This window comes from Symphalangus syndactylus, chromosome 5 (assembly GCF_028878055.3).
Source record: "Symphalangus syndactylus isolate Jambi chromosome 5, NHGRI_mSymSyn1-v2.1_pri, whole genome shotgun sequence".
Classification (NCBI taxonomy): Eukaryota; Metazoa; Chordata; class Mammalia; order Primates; family Hylobatidae; genus Symphalangus; species Symphalangus syndactylus.
The window spans coordinates 39,638,184-39,665,045 of NC_072427.2; the positions used below are offsets into that span (position 1 = coordinate 39,638,184).

Here is a 26,862-nt window from a genome sequence, read left to right on the forward strand (position 1 = left end):
TTCATCCGGGGAACTGAAAAGTGTTCATCACTCCTGTGAGTTGGTTAACAGGAAGGTGGTAAGAGAGTTTCCACTGTGTTTCACTGGATTTCACTGGGTTTCAAATTGAAGTCCCGGGAGGTGAAGCATGTCAGTGACAATCATGTGGGGTGGCTGGAGTGACACAGGTGACAAGATAGGCCTTCGTTATACATCATCATGTTGGTGTTCCTGCCAACACACACACCCCAGTTCTGAGCTTAGAAGATAGAGTAAGCATAATCTGCTCTTCCTTCGCACCCTCTATCCCAAACCTCTAGAAGACAGGGAAATGAAGACTTAATGCCTCTCCATGTATGAGGAGATCTGACACTGCCTTATAAATAACATCACGCATGGGACCAAAGAAGATGCAAGGCCGAGGTTGCTGATTTTCCTCACTGATTTTCCCCCCACCCCACCTGCTGCACACATCAAAGAAAGGCCATGCAAGCACACAGTAGGAAGGCAGCTGTCTGCAAGCCAGGAAGAGGGCTCTTGCCAGAACCCAACCATGCTGGCACCCTGCTCTTAGACTTTCAGCCTCCAGAACAGTGAGAAAATAAACTATTGTTGTTTAAGCTACTTAGTCTATGATATGTTATCATAGCAGTCCAAGCAAACTGAGACAGCTACTCAATATTTTCATCCAAGGTTCGGCTATGTCTTGCAGTGTCCCCAGTCCCTAGGGTGTGGGAACCCAGAACATGTGTGGCTGGGGGTGCACAGTGCACACTCTCTGGTTTCCTTTCTCCAAGGTCTCCCCACAAAGGAGCTTACTGAGGACCACATTTAGAAACACATGTCAAATGTAGATGGACCCCACAGCTAAAACCTGAGTGAGGTTACAGCTGCCTGACAGGCTCAGCAGGCCAGCTAAAAATGCAGATTCCAAAAGCTGTCAACACACACACACACACACACACACACACACACAGTGCATGATGGGGGAATGGAAAGAGGGCTGCGTGGAAGAAAAACTGCTTTCCTCACAACACTGTGTAACTCTCCTCAGTGCTTTACATTTATTAAGTCACTTAACCCACAACCCCCGATTAGAACAGATGAGCAAACTCAAGCACAGACAGGTGAACTAAGATGTCAAAGGTCAAAGAGCTGGTAAGTGGCACAGCCACGTTTCAAATTCAGGCAGAGAGAACGAATGTCTTACCTTAACCATGATGCTATATTATCTTCAAAAAGCTCAATACTTTCAAGGGAGGCAACAGACAAACATGGGTAAGATCCCAGTGTGAGGCATTTAACACACCAGGGCTTAATCATACATAAAGATGGTGTGCCCTACACAAAGAGGCCTTTGCACCAGAGGTAATCCTGTCTCCCCTGCACATCAATCTGATGATGGATCTACTGGAGCAGATTAACACTGCCTTGCAGCTAATACTCACCACAGAAATTCAATCAATTTGCAAAGGAAAAGGGAATGGTGACTCTGTTCACTTTCCTGATACTTTGAAATAGGTAATTCTTACACTTTCTGGAGGAACAACTAAGTCTGAGCTTTGTCCTACCTTTCTCCCTCCTCTACTTCCTATGCCCTGCTGTTTAACCACCCACCCTACTAGCTAATGAACTGGCTTCTGACCTGTACTTTCACAAGGTGGCCAGTGAGAGAAATGACAAAGAATACAGGCTGGGGTGGCAAAGACTTTCCTAATGGCAGGTGTGTATGGATGAGGACTGGAGATGGAATCGTGTTGACAAATCACTAGTATTCAAGAGTCCTGGATTCTTTTTTTTTTTTTTTTTTTATACTTTAGGTTTTAGGGTACATGTGCACAACGTGCAGATTTGTTACATATGTATCCATGTGCCATGTTGATTTCCTGCACCCATTAACTCGTCATTTAGCATTAGGTATATCTCCTAATGCTGTCCCTCCCCCCTCCCCCAACCCCTCAACAGTCCCCGGATTCTTATCCCAAATTGTTCATCAACCAGCTGTGTGACCATGGACAAGTCACTTACCCTTGCCACATTTCAGATTTCTCCTCTATACATCATGGAATACTATGCAGCCATAAAAAGGAACGAGATCATGTCCTTTGTGGGAACATGGGTGGAGCTGGAGGTCATTAGTCTCAGCAAATTAATGCAGGTATACAAAACCAAATATCACATGTTCTCACTTGTAAGTGGGAACTGAATGGTGAGAACACACGGACACAGGGGAGGGAACAACACACACTGGGGCCTGTCAGTTGGGGAGGAGAGAGAGCATCAGGAAGAATAGCTAATAGATGCTGGGCTTAAAACCTAGGCGATGAGAAGATCTGTGCAGAAAACTACCATGGCACCGGTCTACCTATGTTAACAAATCTGCACATCCTGCACATGTGCCCCTGAACTTAAAAATAAAAACAACAAAAAAATAAGGATTTCTCTTCTGTAAAACAGAAGTAACAATTCTATGCTTATTTCATTCACTGGAGTGGGTCAAAATAGAAACTAATGGAAGAAGCAAGAAATTTTTGACACATTTCTACACTAATACAGAGGGAGAGGAGGGGAAGTGGAGAAAAGGGAGGAGAGGCCAAGGCAGCAACAGCAGGATCCAGAAACTACTGCCTTTAATTATTCTTAAAATACTCGTTTTTTTTTTTTTTTTTCCAGAGAATGAAAGATGAAACATTTTATCTGAAAGTGAAACGAAGATCCTGTAGTGGCTTTCAGTACTCATTAAAAAGATATCAATCAATAATGTAACAGTATTCAGTATTTCTTCCTCTTGCAGAGGGAGTTGAAGTTCAACAAGGCTAATTTCTGCCTTTCCAAGGTGAAATGTTTTAAGCAAAGGATGTAACAGAGAGGGCCCTCACCCAACAACTATATCACCAATCTCTAAAACTCAGAGGGCATGAACCTGTCTCTGTCTCCCTTCACAATCTTTAGTTTTAACTTAAATCAGCAAAACTGACACTGGGGATTTAAAAACTAAACCAAAACAAAACTTGAGCTCCAGCACAATAAATCTGACACACAAAGCCCTCTCTCCAGGGACCAGCTGTGATCGGCTCCAACCGCCATCACATTCACCATGGCAGAGTTAGAACCACACACTGTAATGTGAATTCTGCATCATGGCTGTCTAACGGTAAATACAAGTTCATCAAGATAAAAGAAGAACATAGGTTTGAATGGGAATGCAGAGAAAAACAAGGGTTGTCATTTGCTTTTTGAAAACACCAGTGAGGCGCAAGGAAATGGGTGGGAAAGGATAATCCTATGGGCAAGAACATGTCTTTCCTCTCATCTCACCCATCTGCTAAGCCTAATTACACTGTCGCAACTGGAACCTTTCGTTTGTGGTTCAGTGGTTTAAATCAAGCAGCAGCATAAAATGTATCCCAGGGAGGGAACTTGAAGACTACCTTATCCAACCCTCATTTTACAGATGAGAAAATTGAGGTCCAAAGGGACAAGTTCACACAGTTCACGGCTGGCAGGTCTCCTAACTCCTAGGAGAGAGCTCCTTTCAAGGCCCCACACTGCCCTTTCCAACCCTGATGGTCACCGAATTTAGAGGCTGGCCTAAGGAATGACGGAAAGAGGTAGGGGGGTGATGTCCAGAAAAAGAAATGGGATCTCCAAACTGCCACACACCAAACAGAAATAAGCCACAATTGCATGCCACCCAACCTGAGCCTTGCTCTAGCCTTGCTCTGCCAGGAGGGTACACTGAAGGAAGGGAAGAGGATGACAACCAATCACTGTAGGAAGGAGAGGAAGGGTCCCCGTGCAGGTGGGTGTTCTTACCAGAGAGCCCAGGGAGTTGTAAAGTTCTCCTTCCCCTGTGGCATCTGGCAAGCAGGAATGTTACTAGGGCAGGAAACAAGTCAAGTAGCAGGGAAAGAGGAAAGGAGAGGCAAAAGAGACAGACCCAAGGTAAGAGAGACCAGTACCTAGAGATAAAGGCTGCATACAATCCCTTGATCCACACCTTCTACCCCTATTTACCCATCTGTGAGATCTTGGGTAAGTTACCTTCCTTTCTGGTCCTCAGTTCCATACCCATAAGAAAAGTATATGGGAAGGAGGAGAGGAGGGAAGGGAAAAGTTGTCTATCTCTGAGGTCCAAGTCCGTCAATGTGACAGTAATCTGAGGAGGTACAGAATAAGAATGGGGGCGTGTTCAAGTTGAGGGACTGAGGAGCTTCAATGGACAGGGGGCAATGTGAGAACAAAAATAATTGGCACCATGGGTCTCTGAACAGTCAAACCATGGATGGCTGAGGATTGAGAGTTAGGCATATAAGGAGTAGTAAGACAGGAAAGGAGAATGGACCTGAAAGAGAAAGGCAGAGGGTGCCAAAAGCACAGCTAACCAACTTCCAGATTCCACCCCAGGCTAGCCCATCTGTGTTGGGCAGTGCAGACGCAGTGGCAAGGGACAGCCCCAGACAACATCTTGGGGAAGGTGTTCTATACCCTCCCATACCTCAATCCTTCAGGTTACTCTAAGAGAAGCTGTTCAACTACCTATAGGAAATCAAATTCTAGGAATGTGTATACGTGCTCTGTGAAAGAAGCCAGGCACGAAAAGAGTATGTACTATATGATATGGTTTGGCTCTGCGTTCCCATCCAAATCTCATCTTAAATTGTAATCCCCATGTGTTGAGAGAGGGAGGTGACTGAGTCATGGGGGCAGTTTTCCCCACATTGTTCCTGGGACAGTGAGTGAATTCTCATGAGAGCTGATGGTTTTGTAAGTGTCTGGCGTTTCCCCTACTGGCACTTCTCTCTCTTGCCACCATGTGAAGAAGGCCCTTGCTTCCCCTGTGCCTTATGCCGTGAGTGTATGTTTACTGAGGCCTCCCCAGCCATACAGAACTGTAATTCAATTAAACCTCTTTACTTTATAAATTACCGAGTCTTGGGCAGTTCTTTATAAACCAGTGTGAAAATAGACTAATATACTATGTAATTCCACCTATCGAAAATTCAAGGCCAGGCATGCTCACTCACACCTGTAATCCCAGCACTCTGGGAGGCCGAGGCGGGAGGATTACTTAAGCCCAGTTGTTTGAGACCAGCCTGGCCAACATAGTGAAACCCCATCTCTACAAAAAATATAAAAATTAGCCAGGCGTGGTGGCATGTGCATGTAATCACAGCTACTCAGGAGGCTGAGGTGAGAGAATTGCCAGAGCCTGGGAGGCGGAGGTCACAGTAAGCCAAGATCACGTCTCTGAACTCTAGCCTGGGCAACAGTGAGAACCTATCTCAAAAAAAAAAAAAAAAAGAAAAGAAAATTCAAAAAAGGGTAACACTAATCTTTGCAATTATAAACTAGGAAAGTGATTACCCTTCGGGGGAAGTAACCAAGAGGGGGTGTGTGATGGTTAATTTTATGTGTCAACTTGGCTGGGCCATGGTGTTTCTGTGAAAATGTTTTTGGTTTTTGTGGGGGTTTTTTGGATGAGATTAACATTTAAATTGGTAAACTTAGATTAAAGTGAATTACTCTCCATAATGTGAATGGACCTCAGGCAATCAGTTGAAAACCTTAAGAGAACAAAGACTGACCTGCCCAAAAGAAGGAACTCTGCTGGTGGCCTGCCTCTGGACTTGAACCGCATGCAACCCTACCCTGGGTCTTCAGCTTGCTGGCTTACCCCTGCAGATTTTAGGCTTATCAGACCTCCACAATCACATGAGCCAATTCCCTAAAATAAACATCAATAACCCTCTCATACACACACACACACACACACACACACACACACACACACACACAAGCACACACACACGCACAACTGCTGTTGGTTCTGTTTCTCTGGTGAACCCTAATACAGGGAAGGAGGGGAATTCCTGGGTGCTAGTAATGCCCTGTTCTTGATCTGAGGGCTGGTTATATGGTGTGTTCGGTTTCTGAGAATTCATCAACTATGCTTTTATGATACATAAAAATGTACCCTGACCCGAACCTGGGAGTCAGGCTATCTGGGTATGAATCCCTATTTGGCTACTGAATAGCCATGTCAAGTTGGAGAGGTTTTTTTTTTTTTTGGAGATAAGAGTCTTGCCCTGTCGCCCAGGCTGGAATGCAATGGCGCAATCTCAGTTTACTGCAACCTTCACGTCCCGCGTTCAAACGATTCTCCTGCCTCAGCCTCCCAAGTAGCTGGGTTTATGGGTGCCTGCCACCATGCCCGGCTAATTTTTGTATTTTTAGTAGAGACAGGTTTTCACCACGTTGGCCAGGCTGGTCTCTAACTCCTGACTTTGTGATCCACCAGGCTCCGCATGCCAAAGTGCTGGGATTACAGGGGTGAGCCACCACGCCTGGCCAGAGAGGTTTCTTAAAAGCCTTAAGCTTCAGGTTTTTCATCAGTAAAATGAGGCTAACAGTAGTAAACACAACTTGGGGTTGTCAGGAGACTAAAGGAGCTCACCCACACTCATCTAGCTCACAGTAGGTGCTCAATAAATACTATCAAATGTTATTATTATTATTTTTTTTTTTTTTGGAGATGGAGTCTTGCTCTGTCACCCAGGCTGGAGTGCAGTGGTGCATCTTGGGTCACTGCAAGCTCCGCCTCCTGGGTTCACACCATTCTCCTGCCTCAGCCTCCTGAGCAACTGGGACTACAGGTGACCGCCACCACACTCGGCTAACTTTTTTTTATTTTTAGTAAAGACGGGGTTTCACTGTGTTGGCCAGGATGGTCTCGATCTCCTGACCTCGTGATCTGCCCGCCCCGGCCTCCTAAAGTGCTGGGATTACAGGCATGAGCCACCACTCCCAGCCCAAATGTTATTCTTTTTAACTAATTAGATTACAATAGCAAAACAATATTAAATATGCATTTAGCATTTAGATGATTCCAACTTTTAAAAAAATATTTCACTCTCATTTAATTTCTACAACCACCTTTTACTTATTATCACATTTTGACTTAAATTGCCCTTAGCTGTATATACTCCTTTCGTTACTTCACTGAGGGCCTTCTAGTGCTGGAACTTATGCATTCTCAAAGACCTGGGAAGACAAAACAATCAATTTATTCTCAAAGGAAAAACAAGATGAGATCATCGTCAATGGGGTTTATATGCAGGCAAGAAGTAATGACCAGGGCTTCAAACCATATAACACGGGAAGCTAACCACTATGCTTGCAGAAAAGCACGGCCTTGGTATTTAGCTGCAGAGTTCTACCCTTGCAACACTACAGAAGAATATGTTAGGATTAGAGAATTTTAGCACTGGACAAAACTTTAAAGACCACCTACTTTAACTGCCTTATTTTAACTGTAAGAAAAACTACAGAGAAGTGACTTGCACAAGTTCACAAAGTAAGTGACTATTAGAGTTGAACCCAGGTCTTCTGACTCCTAATGGCTTCACACCTATTTCACAGGCACAGAGTAGCCACAAGCATGTTTTTCTTCTTTCTAGTAGTTTCACCACAATGTGAAAGACCAGCTCTGCCCTGAGAGTGCCAATGTCCTTTCCCACACTTCTTAGATGCCTTCCTCTTCCTGAACCCCAGAAGAGGAGGGCACCTGAGCAGGAAATCTCAGGTGACTTAGTTTGCCAGTGCCTACTCTACTGAAGAACTGGGTTTTCATTCTTGAGAAGAAACTCATGGAAGGATATGTTTCCTATCATGGGTATACATGCTAATTTTTTTGTTGAATTTTCTTGGTGCGACTTATGCCAAGTAATTATAAAGGCTTTTTGTTTTTTTTTTTTGTCTTCTTGATGAATTCATGAAGGCTATGAAGCTGCAACAGGCAAGTCCTGGGTGTGAAAGCTTTATCTACCTCATTTATTTTTTATTTTTTTGTAGCCATAGTGTCTATTTTCCTATTTTAAGATTACTGGGCTGCTCTCTGCCTATGGAGTAGCCATTCTTTTATCCCTTTGCTTTCTTAATAAACTTGCTTTCACTTAAAAAAGAAAAGAAAAAACACTGAAGTATTCCCAGGCCCTGTCTAAAACCTAAGAGTTGATGTATTGGCAGGAAGAGCTGAACGTTCAAGATGGTTTTGTGATGCATTTTTTCTAATCTCCTTTTGTACATGTAATATTGAGCAAATTAAACACTGCTCTTGGTTTAACAAGAAAGGAGGAAGAAAGATTCTAACTTCTGAGAGAAAACTCTTTCCCCTCTATGTGGAAGGCCCTGACTGAAATGTGGATCCAAGACTGTTAGCCAAAGTGTTGTCTCTTAATTGTTGCACCTTACTTTAGGATTCTCCTTTTCTTCCCCGCTGCAAGGTGTGCCTTTCCTTCCGGAATTGTAAGTGAACACAATAATAGTACCTGTTTACACTGTGAAGTGGGATATCGTTACAGAAAACACACCAGTGGCTTTCTCGCTGTTGAACTAATAATGCCTTGTGAATGTATGATCTATGTAGATACCCTTGTAGTTGTACCTGCTGATGCTATCTGTCTGTTGGAAAATAAATTTTGAATGTCCCCTGCCCCACCGCCCACCATCCCCCACTAAAAAAAAGACCTGCTCTGTCCTAGCCCAGAAGCAGCTGATTTCCTGCATATGTCACTGGCCCTGGAAGTGGGTCTGGAAGCTTCTTTCAGGAACAATGACTATGAGACTTTTCTCACCTACACATCTGTCAGCAAGTGAAGAGTAGGCGGCCAAGATGTGATTTGCACAAGCAGCTAGCATCAAGAAGAGGTTAAAAAAAAAATTCTGCTAAATTGAGTGAAGCATATTAGGAACCATGCAAAAGAATGACTGTATTGAAGCACAGCTTCTCCTAGTTGATGAAGAATCTAAGCCTAAAGCTGTGCTCAACACCAACAAAAAGCAAAAGTCTACTAACTGCTGAAGGAGGTATAGAAAACTGTCTCCTACCCAAGACCTGCCGCAGATACAATGCAAAGTCTGGCTGCCATACAGAGGAAGGGGAAGAATGTTGGGAAAACCCCAAACCCAAGGTCTATACTCACTTGTGGCTACTCTGTGCCTGCGAAATAGGTGTGAAGCCATTAGGAGTCAGAAGACCTGGGTTCAACTCTAATAGTCACTTACTTTGTGAACTTGTGCAAGTCACTTCTCTGTAGTTTTTCTTACAGTTAAAATAAGGCAGTTAAAGTAGGTGGTCTTTAAAGTTTTGTCCAGTGCTAAAATTCTCTAATCCTAAGAGACTGGAGGCTGGGCACAGTGGCTCACACCTGTAATCCCAGCACTTTAGGAGGCCGAGGCGGGCAGATCACCTAAGGTTGGGAGTTTGAGAACAGCCTGACGAACATGGAGAAACCCCATCTCTACTAAAAATACAAAATTAGGCGGGCTTGGTGGCACATCCTGTAATCCCAGCTACTCAGGAGGCTGAGGCAGGAGAATCGCTCGAACCCAGGAGGCAGAGGTTGTAGTGAGCCGAGATTGCACCACTGCACTCCAGCCTCGGCAACAAGAGCAAAATTCCGTCTCAAAAAAAAAAAAAAAAGATTGAGACTGGATCAAGACAATGAGAACCTCCCTACCTCTACTTCAAGCCAAGAACCACTAAAAAGCAACTGCAGCTTATCCCTAGGAAAGAGGCAAGAGTGTAGAGAAAGAGTCCCTTTGTGGCAAAGGATTAAGGGACAGTTCAGAGCTGAAGAAGCAGTAGGAAAATCGAGAAAAAAATAAACCTATGCAACTCAGGCTCCCCACTAAGTGCAAGATAAAAACCCATTACTGGAGAAATTTGAAGCATGTGATGCATTTAAGTTAACAATATTAAAAAAGAAAGCCCAAACCCAGCTCAACTCTGGCTAAGAGCCTAACACAAACTAACAGCATGACAGAAAAGCATGCCCATTTCTGAGGATAAAGACAATTTACCTAATTCTCTGTTCCACTACATAATATCCAACATTCAATCAAAAATTACAAGACACGGGCTGGACATGGTGTCTCACACCTGTAATCCCAGCACTTTGGGAGGCTGAGGCAGGCAGATCACTTGAGGTCAGGAGTTCGACATCAGCCTGGCCAACATGGCGAAACCCCACCTCTACTGAAAATATAAAAATTAGCTGGGCATGGTGACATATGTCTGTAATCTCAGCTACTCAGGAGGCTGAGACAAGAGAGTCACTTGAACCTGGGAGGCGGAGGTTGCAGTGAGCCAAGATAGTACCATTGCACTCCAGCCTGGGCAACAAAAGAAAAACTCCATCTCAAAAAAAAAAAAAAAAAATGCACAAGACATGGCTGGGTGCAGTGGCTCACATCTGTAATCTCAGCACTTTGGAAGGCCAAGGCGGGTGGATCACCTGAGGTCAGGAGTTCCAGACCAGCCTGGCTAACATGGTGAAACCCCATCTCTGCTAAAAATAAAACAATTAGCCAGGCATGGGTGGGGCACAGTGGCTCACACCTGTAATCCCAGCACTTTGGGAGGTCGAGGTGGGCGGATCACCTGAGGTCGGGAGTTTGAGACCAGCCTGACCAACATGGTGAAACCCCATCTCTACTAAAAATATAAAATTAGCCGGGCGTGGTGGTGCATGCCTGTAATCCCATCTACTCGGGAGGCTGAGGCAGAAGAAACACTTGAACCTGGGAGGCAGAGGTTGCAGTGAACCGAGATTGCGCCATTGCACTCCAGCCTGGTCAACAAGAGTGAAACTCCATCTCAAAAAAAAAAAAAAAAAAAATTAGCCTGGCATGGTGGCAGGCACCTGTAATCCCAGCTACTCAGGAGGCTAAGGCAGAAGAATTGCTTAATACCAGGAGGGAGGTTGCAGTGAGACGAGATTGCACCACTGTACTCTAGCATGGGTGAAAAGAGTGAGACTCTGTTTCAAAAAAAAAAAAAAAAAAAGGAAAGAAAAACACAAAAATCAAGAAGAGTTGGGAGGTGGGATGGCGGGGGAAACAACCTTATCAAGAGATAAGCAATAAACAGAACCAGACTCAGATGACCCAGATGTTGGAACTATCAGACAGGGGCCTTAAAATAACATGCTTAATATGTTAAAGGTAGACAACATGCATGAACAAATGAGGAATTTCAGCAAAGGTGGAAACTAAAAATAGAATCAAATTAAAATGCTAGAAATTTTAAAAACATGGCATCACAGGTCAACAGGCTCATTAGCCGATTACACGGAGCTGAGGGAACAATCAGTGACCCTGAAGATAGGTCAACAGAAATTTTTAAAAGGAGGCTAGACACGGTGGCTCATGCTTGTAATACCAATATTTTGGCAGGCCAAGGCAGGAGGACCACTTGAGGCCCAGAGTTTGAGACCAGCTTGACCACTGGTGGCCCAGAGTTTGGGACCACCTTGTCTCAAAAAAACAAAAAGGAAAAAAAAAAAAGAAATTAACCAAACTAAAGCAAAAAAAAAAGAATAAAAGAAATCAGAACAGAGCATCCAAGAGTTGTAGGACAAGAACTAATCGTCTAACATATATGTAGTTGGGGTCTTGGATGAACAAGAGGGAACAGGACAGAAGAAATACTTGAAGAGATAAAGGCCAAGAATTTCCCAAAATTAACAAAAAACAACAAACATCCAGATCAAAAAAACACAGGGCACCCTAAGCAATACTTAAAGAAAAATCCCACACCTAGACCAATCATAGTCAAACTGCTAAAAACCAGAGATAAAAAGTCAACCTTAGGCCGAGCGCGGTGGCTCACGCTTGTAATCCCAGCACTTTGGGAGGCCGAGGCGGGCGGATCACGAGGTCGGGAGATCGAGACCACGGTGAAACCCCGTCTCTACTAAAAATACAAAAAAATTAGCCGGGCGTGGTGGCGGGCGCCTGTAGTCCCAGCTACTCGGAGAGGCTGAGGCAGGAGAATGGCGTGAACCCGGGAGGCGGAGCTTGCAGTGAGCCGAGATTGCGCCACTGCACACCAGCCTGGGCGACGGAGCGAGACTCCGTCTCAAAAAAAAAAAAAAAAAAAAAAAAAAAAAAGTCAACCTTAAAGTCATTTATCTATGTTTCCTTCCAGTGCTTGTTCATATACATTCACTTTTTTTCCCTTATAGGTAATACAGTATAATTCATTTTCACCTAAGAGTGTTTTCTTTGGCTACCTTAGTTTCAGTTTCCCAATCTGTAAAAAAGGAATATCATATTCCACTCAATCCCATGTAGTTATGGTAAAGAATACCAATACAAATGTTCAAGCAACTGTGAAATATGCCACAAACAGAAGATATTTTCATGATTATTGCCTTACAGGACACGTAGTCTAAACCCCTGGTTTAGACGGAGAAACTGGGTCTCAGGAGAAGTGACTTATCCAAAGTCACACACACTTAATAGGTATCAGAAATTTTGACAATCAAACACTCTTAAGTGCAAATGAATTATATTGTATTACCTATGAGGGGAAAAAATGAATGTATACGAACAAGCACTGCAAGGAAACAGATAGATGAAATCAGTTGCTGTGGCAGGGTAAAAGGTGATTTAATCCCCGTGTTTTCATGTTGTTCATGCAATAAATAATCTGGGGAAAATGCACAATGTAGTTAATTACCTTTATTGCTTTTATGGTTTCACCACCAACTTCAAAAGAGATTCTGGGGCAATGACTGTACCACAGTTCCCCTAATTCCAACAAAGGGCCTAGAAAACAGGCGGCTGTGTAGTTGAGGACATGCTAGAGTAAGTTTTGTGGGGATATGAGGCTCAAACTGGTCTAGAATGATATAAAATAATGAGATAGCAAAAAAAAAAAAAAAGAGAGAAAGGGCATTCTAGTAGGGGCTACTCTGGGAACAATGGTATAGAATTGGTTTGTTGCTGTTTTTTGGTTTTTTGTTTTTTTGAGATGGAGTCACTCTGTCACCCAAGCTGAAGTGCAGTGGTACGATCTCAGCTCACTGCAACCTCCACCTCCTGGTTCAAGTGTTCCTCCCACCTCAGCCTCCCAAGTAGCTGGGATTACAGGCCCCACTATGCCAGGCTAATTTTTGTATTTTTTTAGTAGAGACAGGGTTTCACCATGTTGGTTGGCTAGGCTCGTCTCCAATTCCTGACCTCAAGTGATCTGCCCACCTCAGCCTCCCAAAGTGCTGAGATTACAGGCGTGAACCACTGCGCCCAGCGACAATGGTATAGAATTAGGATTAAGAATATTATAAGCCATTAACTCGCAGTTAGCACTTAAGGAAAAAAAAAAAAAAAACGATTATAAATCAGGCCAGGCAAGGTGGCTCACACCTGTAATCCTGGCACTTTGGAAAGCCAAAGCGGATTGCTTGAGCTCAGGAGTTTGAGACCACTCTGGGCAACATGGCAAAACCCCATCTCTACAAAAAATACAAAAATTCACCAGGTGTAGTGGCATGCATCTGTAGTCTCAACTACTTGGGGGGCCAAGGCAGAAGGATGGCTTGAACCCAGGAGGTCGAGGTTGCAGTGAGCCAAGATCACACTACTGCACTCCAGCCTAGGTGATAAAGTGAGACCCTGTTTCAGAAAAAGAAATATATATGTATATGTGTGTGTGTGTGTGTGTGTGTGTATATGTGTGTATATATGTGTACATATATATAAAATTGTACATTATTATATGTAAGTACATATATGCACATGTATGTATGTGTGTGTGTGTGTGTGTGTGTATATATATATATATATGCCAAGAGTAAGTATTAGGGGAATAAAGCCTAAAATAAAAAAACAAGAAAATGAAAGGACAGGTGTTTATTTACCTTTTCAATCAGCTTTCCCAGGTTGAAAGACATTTATTTTATTCTATTTTTGAGACAGGGTGTTACTCTGTCACCCAGGCTGGAGTGCAGCAGTGCAGTCACAGCTCATTGCAGCCTTGATCTCCCAGGCTCAGGTGATCCTCCCACCTCAGCATTTGGGGTAGCTGGGCCACCAATGCCTGGCTAATTTGTGTACTTTTTGTAGAGGCTGGGTTTTGCCATGTTGCCCAGGCTGGTCTCAAACTCCTGGGCTCAAGTGGTCCACCCACCTTGGCCTCCCAAAGTGCTGGGATTACAGGTGTGAGCCACTGTGCATGGCTGAAAGGCATTCATTCATTCATTCATTCATTTATTTGACAGAGTCTTGCTCTGTCACCCAGGCTGGAGTGCACTGGCGCGATCTCGGCTCATCACAACCTCTGCCTCCCCGGTTCAAGTGATTCTCATTCCTCAGCCTCCCGAGTAACTGGGACTACAGGTGCCCACCACCATGCCCAGCTAATTTTTGTATTTTTAGTAGAGACAGGATTTCACCACATTGGCCAGGGTGGTCTTGAACTCCTGACCTCAGGTGATCCACCCACCTCACCTTCCAAAGTGCTGGGACTACGGGTGTGAGCCACCACACCTGGCCAAGGCATTTATTTTTAATTTCACTGTAAATCAGGTAGTTTCCAAGCCAACAGACATTTTTTTTGTTTATGTCATAAAAACAGGTTTGATTAAAAAGAATCCCAGGTAGAATAAGAATCACACATTCCTATCCTTTAAAAAGAAACAAACAAGCAAACAAAAACACCCCCTAGGAATCAAACAGTCTTCTGAAATCACATAAATTACCTTCCCACAACATGTTTCTGCAGTCATGTTGAAAAACACACACATACACACACACAGAGGAGCCTCTGGAGTCATGAGGACCACCCACTCACATAGACTTTCCTCAAATATTGAACAACATCCTGAATCACACACGGGGTGTCATATTGTTGCTTAAAACAAGTGACAGCCTATGGTTCCTTCCGCCCCGGTATATAAAACGTGTTTCATATTAGCCACATACAAAATTTTTTTTTTTTTTTTTTTGAGATGGAGTCTCGCTCCCGTCACACAGGCTGGAGTGCAGTGGCGCAATCTCAGCTCACTGCAATCTCCACCTCCCAGGTTCAAGCAATTCTCCTTCCTCAGCCTCCCGAGTAGCTGGGATTACAGGCATGCGCCACCACGCCCGACTAATTTTTGTATTTTTAGCAGAGACGGGGTTTTGCCATCTTGGCCAGGCTGGTCTCAAATTCTTTACCTCAGGTGATCCAACGGCCTTGGCCTCCCAAAGTGCTAGAATTACAGGTGTGAGCCACCGTGCCCAGCCAGATAATTTTTAAAGGATCAGGCTTCTGTAGAAGTACAAAAGGAAAAGTGATGGAGTTTGGAGGGAGAGGGGGAAAAAAAACAGAGGTTAGAAGACAAAAAAGAAGCCAGGCATGGTGGTGCATGCCTGTAATCCCAGCTACTCAGGAGGATGAGGCAGGAGAATCGCTTGAACCCAGGAGGCAGAGGTTGCAGTGAGCCAAAATTGAGCCACTGCACTCCAGCCTGGGCAACAAAGTGAAACTCTGTCTCAAACAAAAGAAAAAAGGAAAAAAAAAAAAAAAAAAAAAAAAAAGGCCAGGCGCGGTGGCTCACGCCTCTAATCCCAGCACTTTGAGAGGCCGAGGCGGGTGGATCACAAGGTCAGGAGATCAAGACCATCCTGGCTAATATAGTGAAACCCTCTCTCTACCAAAAACACAAAAAATTAGCTGGGTGTGGTGGCGGGCGCCTGTAATCCCAGCTACTCGGAGAGGCTGAGGCAGGAGAATGGCGTGAACCTGGGAGGCGGAGCTTGCAGTGAGCTGAGATCGCGCGACTGCACTCCAGCCTGGGCGACAGAGCGAGACTCCGTCTCAAAAAAAAAATGTGGTCAGCATCAGAAAAACAAAGGGAGCCCTGGGTCTGGTGGTGACCACTAAACAGTGGGGCTGGCTGTTACTGAAAGGACAAGCTGGCTATGGCCTTAGAAAGATAACGTACTGGACATTATCCATTCCCCGTTCTTCAGAAGCTGATATGGAAAAATATCTTTTATCCTTCCAGTCATAATGAGGAAAAAATAGTTTAAATAAATTTAAAAAAAGAAAAAGAGCTTTTTAGAAACTGCCTGTATAATAATGGCCCGTGCTGGTCTATTAATCAGGAATGCAGTTTGCTCTTCAGTGAGGGAGAAGGTACAGGATCCAATGTGACCCAATCAGTTAAACCTCGTAACTCAGAACTGAGGCAGGAAAATAGGGTCTGCAGGTAGGAACATAAGGCCAATTCACACTTCAGCTATAACAGGAAATATCCTCTCCATAGGTCACAGGCCGCAAATGACTGTGTAACTTTACTTCAACCTCTCCATTTACATAGAGCATACCCAACATAACAAATGGAATCCTCTAGGAGGTATTTAAATTCCCAAAAAATCTGCACCGGGGCCTTTTGAGCTCCTATGCTTGGGACCACTCCCACATTGTGGAGGGTACTTTAATTTTCAATAAATCCCTTCGTCCCTTCCTTGCTTTGTGCATTTTGTCCAATTCTTTGTTCAAGACGCCACGAACCCGAACACCCTCCACCTTTAACAGAACCATAAGGACGGTCGAGTCCCCAAGGCAAAAGGTCAGTAGCCAGTGCCCAGAAGCACACCTAAGTGCAGGAAGATACAGTCAGATGAAACACAGCACTCAAAATATGTCTCCAATTCTAGTCCACAGGAGAAATTGTCAATTCTCCAGACTTGCTTCCCCCTTATATACAAGAACAGCTGTTTGTTAAAGCTGGACCCTTCTCCCTGCCCAAATATACACAGGAGGGTCAGCAAATCTCATCCCTGAGCACGCATCACCTCTGGGAAAAAACCCTACCCCCAGATCACTTTCCAACAACCTTCAGGGAATCCTGATTTCAGGATCAGGACTGGAAGTCAATACAGGTGCTCACTTAAGCATTGGTTTTTTGTTTTTTTGAGACAAGGTCTCATTTTGTTGCGCAGACTGGAGTGTAGTGGTGCAATCATGGCTCACTGCAGCCTTGATCTCCTGGGCTCAGGAGATCCTCCCTCTCACCTCAGTTTCTCAAGTAACTGGACTATAGGCACGCGCCACCATGCCTGGCTAATTTTTGTAATTTTCTGTAGAGACGGGGTTTCACCATGTTGCCCAGATTGATCTCAAACTTCTAGGGCTCAGGTGATCCACCCACCTAAGCCTCTCAAAGTGCTGGGATTACAGGCGTGAGCCACTGCATCTGGCCAACATTCAACATGTTAAACTAGGGGTAGAAAACTACTAGTTAGACCATCAAATTAACAGCAATTGGCCTAGTAAAGTCAAAACCAACCTAGAAGAAGTAATATCACAGAAAGAAACTTAATTAAAACCAAAACTGGCCAGGCGCGGTGGCTCACGCTTGTAATCCCAGCACTTTGGGAGGCCAAGGCGGGTGGATCACGAGGTCAGGAGATCGAGACCACGGTGAAACCCCGTCTCTACTAAAAATACAAAAAATATTAGCCGGGTGTGGTGGCGGGCGCCTGTAGTCCCAGCTACTCGGAGAGGCTGAGGCAGGAGAATGGCGTGAACCCGGGAGGCGGAGCTTGCAGTGAGCCGAGATTGCGCCACTGCACTCCAGCCTGGGCGACAGAGCGAGACTCCGTCTCAAAAAAAAAAAAAAAAAAAAAAATCAAAACTGATAGTGCTTGCTTCTGTCTTCTGAAAAAAGATGTGGGGTGGGGAAATAAGTCTTTGGGCTAACAATACCTGTTCACAGTGGGATCTGGTCCTACTAGAGAACCAGAAAGCTTGCCCATAGTTTAGAAAGGCCTGCTCCTGAGCCTTGGGGTGGACAGAAGCAGGCCTGAACAGCATGTAGAGGTGGAGCTGGAGAGCTGAATTATGTTGCAAAATAAAATGAGAAAAACTTGTTTGGGGACTCGTTAAGAGCAGCAAGAGCAGAAGGAAAGGAGGTACCATGGCAGGGTAGCAAAGGTCATTTAAGTCCAAAGACACCTAATACCATTAGATTTTAAGTTACCTGTATTGCTGTAATATAATATACCCTCCCCACCCCAGACCTTCCAAGTCCAATCTGCTGTGCACACAAATAGCTTTGTGTATATTTTGTTCTCACTGTTGTTTAGTGGAAACCAATGAAAACGGGCCAAATTCCAAGCTAGTTCAAGAACAGAGCACAAAGAGAAAAAACAAGGAAAGGGAAATGTGAGTCCCACAGCACAACTGAAGATGAGAATCTAAACCTCGGGGAGTGCTCCAATCTAGAAAAGGGCATGGGATAGGTAACTTGAGTGGATCTCTGGGTTACATCCATTTATGCCTACAACTGTGAAAATACAATGCAGATTTACTATGGAACGTCTACTCCATGACAAGCACTATGTATACTAGAGGCTAGGCTATGAAGACAACAAGATCCCTGTCCTTACAAGGCAGTCTGAAAGGTGGGTGTGTGGGTGGGTGTGTGTTTGGGGGGGATTGTGGGGGTGTGTGTATCACAATGTAAGCCAAACACAGGAAAGGATACTAACAAGTACAGCAACAACTATACAACAAGTATAACAACAACCTACAGGGTAGAGTAGGTCAAAATGCTAAAAGCAAGGTAGGCATGGGGAGCTATGGGAACATACAGAAAAACTCCCTAATTCCATCTAAGATAAGAGAGGGAAAGTGAAGGTCAGAAAACGTAATCCCCAAGTTTAATCCTGAGAATATCCTGAGAGTGGATGCATCCAGGTGAGTGATGAGATGGGGCTGCAGGTAAACTGAGCTAGACCATGAAAGGCACAGCACACCATGCTAAAGAATTAGGTTTAGAAGGCGAGTGGGGAGCTAGGGTGACTTCTGTAATTTGACTTCTGTAATATTACCAGGCCTAAAAAAACTAATGTGTGCTCATTATGGAAAAATCCAACTAGTCTAGAAATGTATAGTCTAAAGTAAAACTCTATGTTCCACCTTCCCTCAGATAACTACTGTTAACACTGTAGAATATATACACTTCTAGATTTCTTTGAAATACATTTCCAGTGAATATATATAGTATGTTTTGTTTAACAAAAATGGAATTATAATACACACATTGTTCTGCAACAGCAAATTCTAAAGAAAGTGACAAGATCAGTTTTATATTTTGGAACCAAGAGTCTGGCAACTTAGAAATGGGAGAGCCAAGCCAGGGAAGTCAGCTTGAAGGCAACAAGGAAAACAAGACGAGAGTTTGAACACCACAGCAGCCAGGCAATAAAGAGCTGCGACAGACACTGAAGGCAGAGTTGGCAAGACTGGGTGATGATCTGGATATGGGGGGAGGGAGGGAGGAGTTGAGGGTGATGCCAGGTTTCTGGCTGGGCATCCAGGGGGATCTCATTTACCACATCACAAAGATGAGGACTAGACAGCTTTGGGGGTTAGGAGGTTGTTGTATGATAAAGAATTTGGCTGGCCTTTGTCCCTGGTTTCTGGAGGTAACCTCTAAATCTTTGGAATTTCTCAAGTAATAGAAGTGTCTTCATTATTCACAGTGGGCCCTGATAGTTTATGCCAATAAGGTGATTCAATGTGGGCCCACAGTTTGCTTAAAAAGATGACACAGGGACAGTGGACACAAGGACTCCAAGATGGCATCGGTCATACCAGTGAAGAACAAGAAACTTCTGGAGGTCAAACTAGGGGAGCTGCCAAGCTGGAGCTTGATGCAGGACTTCAGCAATAGTGGCACTGCCGGAGCGTTTTGAAGAGGTTATTACCGGTACTACAAGCAGTGCATCAACATGAAGAAGGGGAGCATTTCAGGGGTTACCATGGTGCTGGCAGGCTACGTGCTCTTCAGCTACTGCCTTTCCTACAAGGAGCTCAAGCACAAGTGGCTATGCAAGTACTACTGAAGAAGAGGGCATCCTCTGCACTCCCCGCCATGACCTTCTTGGCCCGAGCCCCTCCATAAGGAATACAATCTCGTTCATTGCTGAATCCTTTCATATCCTAATGGGAATTAACCTCCAAATAAAAGATGACTGGGGGAAAAAAAAAAAAAAAAAAGACACAGGATGGGGGCTGGCCATACCAGAAAGACCAATCATCTGATTACAAGTTGGGGCTCTGAGCCAGGTAATACAGCCTAACCTGCAGTGAGTAAAGGGGCTAGAGATTGAGTTCAATCACATGGCCAATGATTCAATCAATCGTGCCTATGTAATGGGGCCCCAGTAAAAACTCTGGACACTGAAGCTCAGGGGAACTTCCCTGGTTAACAATAATCTGTGCATATTGTTACACATCAATGTACTGGGAGAGTGACTGTGCCCTGATTCCAAGAGGTGAAGACACCAGAAGCTTTACATCTGGGACCCTCCCAGGCCTTACCCTATATGCCTCTTCTTTTGGCTGCTCCTGATTTGTACCCTTTTTGCTATAATAAAATTGTAATCAGAAGTACAGTGCATTCCTGAGTTCTGTGAATTGCTCTAGCAAACTATGGAACCTGAGAGGATAGTGAAAACCCCCCAATTTGTAGCCAGTTCAACAGAAGTGTGTGTGGTCAGGAAACCCCTAAGATTGTAACAGTCTTATGAAGGGCAGTCTTACAGAGGACTGTGCATTTAACCTATAAGGTCTGCCTGACTCTGGGTAGTTAGCATGAGAAGTCATCACAGGTGACAAGAGGATTATAAATCTATTTTTTGGAAAAAGTGAGTTGGAGATAACTTGCAGGCTCTACGTGTGGAGCTACTCAGTATATGGCTGACCACATAGGCCAGAAACTCCTAACAGAGACCTGAGGCAGGTTCACAAGTCTAAGATGATGACAAGAGCCACGAATGCAGAGGATATCAAAAGGGCAAGTGTAAACAAACAAAAAAAAAAGTCTCTTCATCATAAATAAGTTTACAAAAAAAAAGAAGAAGAAAAAAAAATAAGAACAAAACAGAAGACCCAAAAACCCCAAGACAGGCCCAGATCCCTGCTTTGGGGATACAGTCCTTCACTCCTCTAGACAGTGTTAGTCACTCACCCTTTGAGTTCCCATAGCCTGTGCTATGGGAGTTAGAGCGTGTGTCACAATGCCTTGCAATTACATGCTCATATCCTCAATTAAGCTGGAAGTATCCCTCAAACTTGAGTCTAACCCAGTGTGAGGTATACAATAAACACTAAAACAAAACAAAACAAAAAATGCCTACAATAGAGAAATGGATGAGAATTTGCAGTGAGAAATATTTTTGTGGTTACTGAATTATTGTAATTATTTTAGCTGTGTGAAATCTGCCATAATCTTTTTTCTTATTACTTAAGTTCATAATTTGTTTTAGTATTATGAACAGGTAGACACAGGGAGGTCAGAGAACTTTAAACATCAACAAATTTTTCATTCTGGCTAGAGCAGGTTAGTTGCCCTAAGTCTCATTTACAACTTTTTGTTTTGCTTTAATGCTTGTTCCAATCCCACTGAGGAAAATGCAGTGCTGAAGCACCAAGAAGAGAAGAGTCAAGCTTATTCCCTTAGGATCAAGATGGTCCTAGACACCAGCCCAGAATGCTTCAGGATATCTAGGGTTCAGCAAAGAGCAGCCTGACATCCTAGCTTCTAAAAATTGCCACAAGGGGCCGAGCGTGGTGGTCACGCCTGTAATCCCAACACTTTGGGAGGCCGAGGCAGGTGGATCACCTGAGGTCAGGAGTTCGAGGCCAGCCTGGCCAACATGGTGAAACCCTGTCTCTACTAAAAATACAAAAATTAGCTGGGCATGGTGGCGGGCGCCTGTAGTCCCAGCTACTTGAGAGGCTGAGGCATGAGAATTGCTTGAACCTGGGAGGCAGAGGTTGCAGTGAGCCGAGATCACGCCACTGCACTCCAGCCAGGGCGACAGAGAGAGAGACTGTCAAATAATAATAATAATAATAAAATAAATAAATAAATAAAATTTCCACAAGAGCCAGGCACAGTGGCATGCACCTGTAGTCCCAGCTACTCAGGAGGCTGAGATGTAAGGATGGCTTGAAGCCAGGAGTTTGAGGCTGCAGCGCACTATGACTGCACCTGTGAACAGCCACTGCCCTCCAGCCTGGGCAATACAGCAAGACCCCATCTCAAAACAAACAAAAATTGCCATAAGAATATTTGTTTTAATATTTAAATATCTAAAATGCATGTAAGATATCAGTGTGACCAGGATGCAATCTAAGTATGCAGTTTTTGGGCCAAATCACCAATTATGTGCTCAAGCAGGGTAGATATCCGGGTAAGTGTAAACACTATCATTTGAAACCTTCAAAGAAATGGAGTCAAGAGCTACACAAATGCAGGAGATACTGGCTTCCTTGAGTAGAAGAGCTGTCCAGAAAACTGAAGTCTAAAAATTGCTGAGTTCAGCTTTCCAGATCCTTGGAAGCCTCCTAAAGACTTCATTTTTAGATGCTTAACGTTTTCATTACCTGGTCAAAGAACCAGCTCAAAGAAGCCTTTCACAGTATAGCCGAGTCCAGCCCATTCTGTCTACCAGCCCACAGCAAAGGCAGAGGTGTTTCCACATATCAAACCATAGTCCTGGAGCTGATTCCTAAACACAACACTGATTTACATTATTATCTATGCAATAAGTTTACAAAGGATAGTTGCTTTTACAGCAACACTAAAGCTCACCAAATTCAGTTCACCTATTTCATTTCACATACACATTACTGGATTTTTGAGGGCTATTTTTATTTGCAAAATTGCAGCCTCCATCAATAATTTGTCTCCAATGTATAAACTATATTCTTAACAAAAAGAACCAAAATTGTGGAAACAACCCTGAACTTGAAGTCAGAGGGTCTGGAGTCCTCTATTAACTCTGCTGGTAACTGGTCATCTGACCATGGGCAAGATCTCTCTCCTGCCTTAAATGGAAGCACACTCTTGTCCTGTATCACAAGGGACTGTTATGAGCACCTGGACAGAGAATGGGTGGGAATGTGTTTTAAAATGGATAAATAGGTAAACACATTAAAGAGATACTTTTCTAATATATGTATATCTTTTCTTCTGACTTATCCTTGGTTAGAAAAGAATGTGATTTTGGATGACACCACATTCGCTGTGAATCTTGAAAGTGCACTAAAGAATACACCAATGATCAAAATTAGAAAACAAAATCTATTGAAACAACACTCTAGTGGATCTTAAACTTGAGTTATTAGCTGCAGGGAAAAGACAATAGCAAAACCAGTATTATTGGCATTCTTAGGACTTTGGTCACTTTGGTCAAAAATCTGCAGGGTCTGTCTGGCACTTAAAAAAGAAGCAGATAAAAAGATTTTTCTACCAAGCTCTTCCTCTTCACTTCTCCCCACCTACTTCCTTTTCTTCCAAAGGAGATGGGCTCTCATTTACCCACTGGTTTGCCACATCCTGCCTAAGAAGCTACTTCCTGGGAGCTGCCTGGGCTATTCTGAGAGGAGCTTTAACTCTTTCAGACCCTCAGACCCGAGTATATTCATGACATCTGTACCCGCCATAGTCATTTACAACCTAGTAACTAAACTCTAGTTGACCAGATAATACTCTCAACTTCCTTCATGCCAGGCCCCCTATTAAGCACTCTACCTACAACAATCCAGGCAGGATTCGCATTTCTCGGTCCCATCTGGGGGCTCCAATCAGTCCCGCCTTACTTAATCAATCAAAAAGGACCAAAAAAAAAAAACCTCAAGAATAGTTATCAAGAAACTCAATGCACATAACATTGCATTTGGTATTGATGGAAACTCAACTGAACAAAGTTTCTGTCCCACAGAAGCTCTGTAAACTAACACTGGCTTTCATTCATTCTACTTTTACTGATCAACTAGTACATGGCAGGCCTGGGTGAGAGATGGGACATCAAGGCTGAACTCTCCATCTGCAGAAGCTTACGATGTAGCTGGTAAAGCAGAACAGATATGTACAAAGATTGCCACATCCCTGCCAAGTGATCTGTCTCCTGAGTAGTTCATGTACGGTTTCACTGGACTGTATGTGTGTCCCTCCCAAAAGTTCCCACCTAAGACCTACCCCAGACTAGAGAGGACCGCAAACCTGTCGATGGCACACCAGTTGCTCAGCTTCCAAGGCTCCCCAAATTCATTAGCAAGAGAATGTAGAATACTGGAACTTCTTTGACAAATGAGAAATTTTTTCAAGTTCTAGACTTGGACCTACTGTTACATTTTAATAATCTTCAGCAGTCTGGATACCTGCCTTTGGATTATATATCAAAATATGGTGATTTTAGAGCCGAAAGGCACAGTTGTGTTATCATTTCAGATTAACTGTTAAGAGAAAAATTAACTATTTTTTCTCTCTCTCCAAACACACTTATCAATCTTCTTTTTTCCCCTTTCTCCTAAAAGTTAAATCCTATCACTCAAACCCACACAGAGTTAACCCCTAGGACTGCATGTCACTGTACAGAAATCTGTCAAGCCTTTAATGGTCCTCACCATAGATATGTCAAGAGAAAATACAAGGGTTAACAGGAAATTAGTTCTGTGTTGGGGTCCTTTAACAATGAACAAGTATTCACTTTTATTCATTTCAAACTGAACATGCCATAGACTCTCCCCTAGTTGTAAAACAGAAGACAAGGTTAAGCAGTAGGGCAGGGCAAAAAACAACGGCCCTGCACAGCAGAGAAGTCGACGGATCTGGATGCAGGTCTTCACCAGCCATCTGACAACTGAGTAGGCTGCCCAGTCTCTCTGGGCCTCAACCTCTTCATATATACATACAGGAGGTTAAACTATCAAGATCTTTTCCACCTCTGTCATTTTAAGGACAAGTGGTTATACTCTGGGGAGAAGGAATTAAAGGTGCTGGTGGGGAAACGGATGATTAACATAATGTAATTCTTCTTTCTAAGGGTCTGTGAATTGAAAAATATACAGAAAAAAATTTTAAAAATCCATAATGTAATTCTATCCTGGGCCCAGAAATAGCCTGCTTAGCACAGCATTCACCTTATCAGCCTAGATATATTAGTGGGGGTGGGAAGACTGGTGGGTGGGAATCACAGCCACCTACAGTGAAATTAAACTCTGTTCCCAAGCGAGTTCTGCTGAAGTGTGATTTATCCGGAGAGTGTTATAGAATTTACCAGCAGCATGAAACCATGTTACCAAAATTGTGTTATTGCACAAACTTAACTTTTTCCCGAATGTGATTTGCAGAGCTGAGAATCCTGTCTGTGGCCATCTGTCCTATCCTAGTCCCCAGAGGCGTGGCGGAGGAGTGTGAGAAGCCACCAGGTGCCATGTAAATTCAGCCACCCATGTCACATATCCATCAAGGAGACTAGCATTTGCTAGGGATAAGTATGCAGCTTGGCATGCAAAAGAGGCTCCCAGATCCATCCGGCCCAAACATTCCCAGAGCCTTCCTCTGTGCCAGGCATAAGGCTAAGAGAACACCACAGAATAGGGAAGATGTCATCACCAGTATATGCTCCCCAAATGTTTCCTCCTTTGGACTGGGACGGGACTGTTGGCTGAAAAGGCAATACAAAGAACTATAGGCACTCTTAGCTGCCTGTATGGCAGGCACAAGTCCTTTAACCAGAATCAGTATCAAGCAGAGATAACATACATCCCACATGCCTCATGTGGCTGAGTGAAGAAATAAATGGATGTATAAACAATGAGCATACAGAGCCTCCTAGGACAGATGCTACCGTTACCACCAACACTGTGACCCTCCTGTGCCAAGAAATTATAAACTGAAAAGAATTACCCCTCATAAACTCAAAGCCAGGCTTCACAGGGGTTAGCAGAGCCTTGCCCTTTGGAGAGGAGTATCTTCTGCTGACTAGACAATTACATAAGTAACTGAAGTGTGATGGAATACGTACAGAGTGCTCCGGAGGGTAGAGCAGATGATCGCTGCCCAGATGGGGTGGAGGAGAGGTCTGTGATGGATTTACATGACCTCCAAGTTGAGCTTTGACGTAAGATGAAGATTTCAACATAGGTGTATTGGAGGTGGAGAAGGGAATCCCCGGTAGAAGACATAGTATGAGCAGAGGCCAGGACCCACTGAGGAAGATGTCTGGATGAACCATGCGCTGATCCCTACAGGGATCAGGATTCAGCCACAGGGAGTGTTACCTTCCGGTTATGCCACCAAAAGCCAGTGACTACCCATCCCAAATTAACACCCCTCTTGACCCCCCCAACACAACCCCATACCACCCACACACACACGCACACATACATCAGGAAATCTTCCTTAAACTCTTGGGAGAAGAAAGCTGGGCTTATCTGGGTGGGACCTGTCAGGCAGATGGCTGCCCTAGAGAAGCTGGGAGGAGTCTATATTGGGATGTACTGTGTGGCAGTTGTTTCCGAAGGCACCTTTTGCAGACTCCTGTTTCACTGAAAATAATTCTTTTGCTTCCTGAACATCCTAAAAAATTGCAAGTATGCCCAGTGTTGTCTCTATTCTAAGTCTGTTGGATAAAGAGCAGCTGAAGAGCCCTGTCACTGGAAGTTCTTTGGGAGCTAAGAATTTTCTCTCCTTCTCACCTGATAGAAAGTAAGGCAACCTGCACTGGGGATCTAATCTTGGCTGTTACCATTAGTCTTGTTAATCACAAAAAGCAGTTTACACACAGAGTGTCTATGAATCCTTTCTGTTGGATAAATGTTGTTATGCCCATTTTACAGATGTGGGAACAGACGCAAGGATGTAAAAGCACTTACACAAGACCACAGACATAGTAAGGCAGGGTCAGAATTCAAACTCAAAGTCTGCTGGCTACAAAGCCTTTCCACTGTGCCACACAGCCTTTAGGTTATGTTATTCAAAAGTCACAAAATTCCAAATAGAACATACGGTGTGACATAGCCAACTTCTCTTACCTTTCTTTGGTTTTTCTTTTCTTTTGTTTAGTTTTTAAGAGACGAAGTCTTGCTCTATTGCCCAGGCTAGGGTGTAGTGGCACTACCACAGCTCGCTGCAGCCTCAACCTTCTGGGCTCAAGTAATCCTCCCACCTCAGCCTTCTAAGTAGCTGGAAATACGGGCATGAGCCATATCTAGCCTTAACCCTTCTTTGTAGCGCTGGATTC

General features: G+C 43.9%; 1 protein-coding gene and 1 pseudogene across 2 annotated transcripts in view; one reads left to right on the top strand and one right to left on the bottom strand.

The window, feature by feature from the left end:
- MAP2K1 (mitogen-activated protein kinase kinase 1) overlaps positions 1-26,862 on the bottom strand; it is a 102,018-nt gene that overhangs the window by 53,721 nt on the left and 21,435 nt on the right. The window lies entirely within an intron of this gene.
- On the top strand, positions 19,332-19,668 carry LOC129482369 (ATP synthase subunit f, mitochondrial-like; annotated as a pseudogene).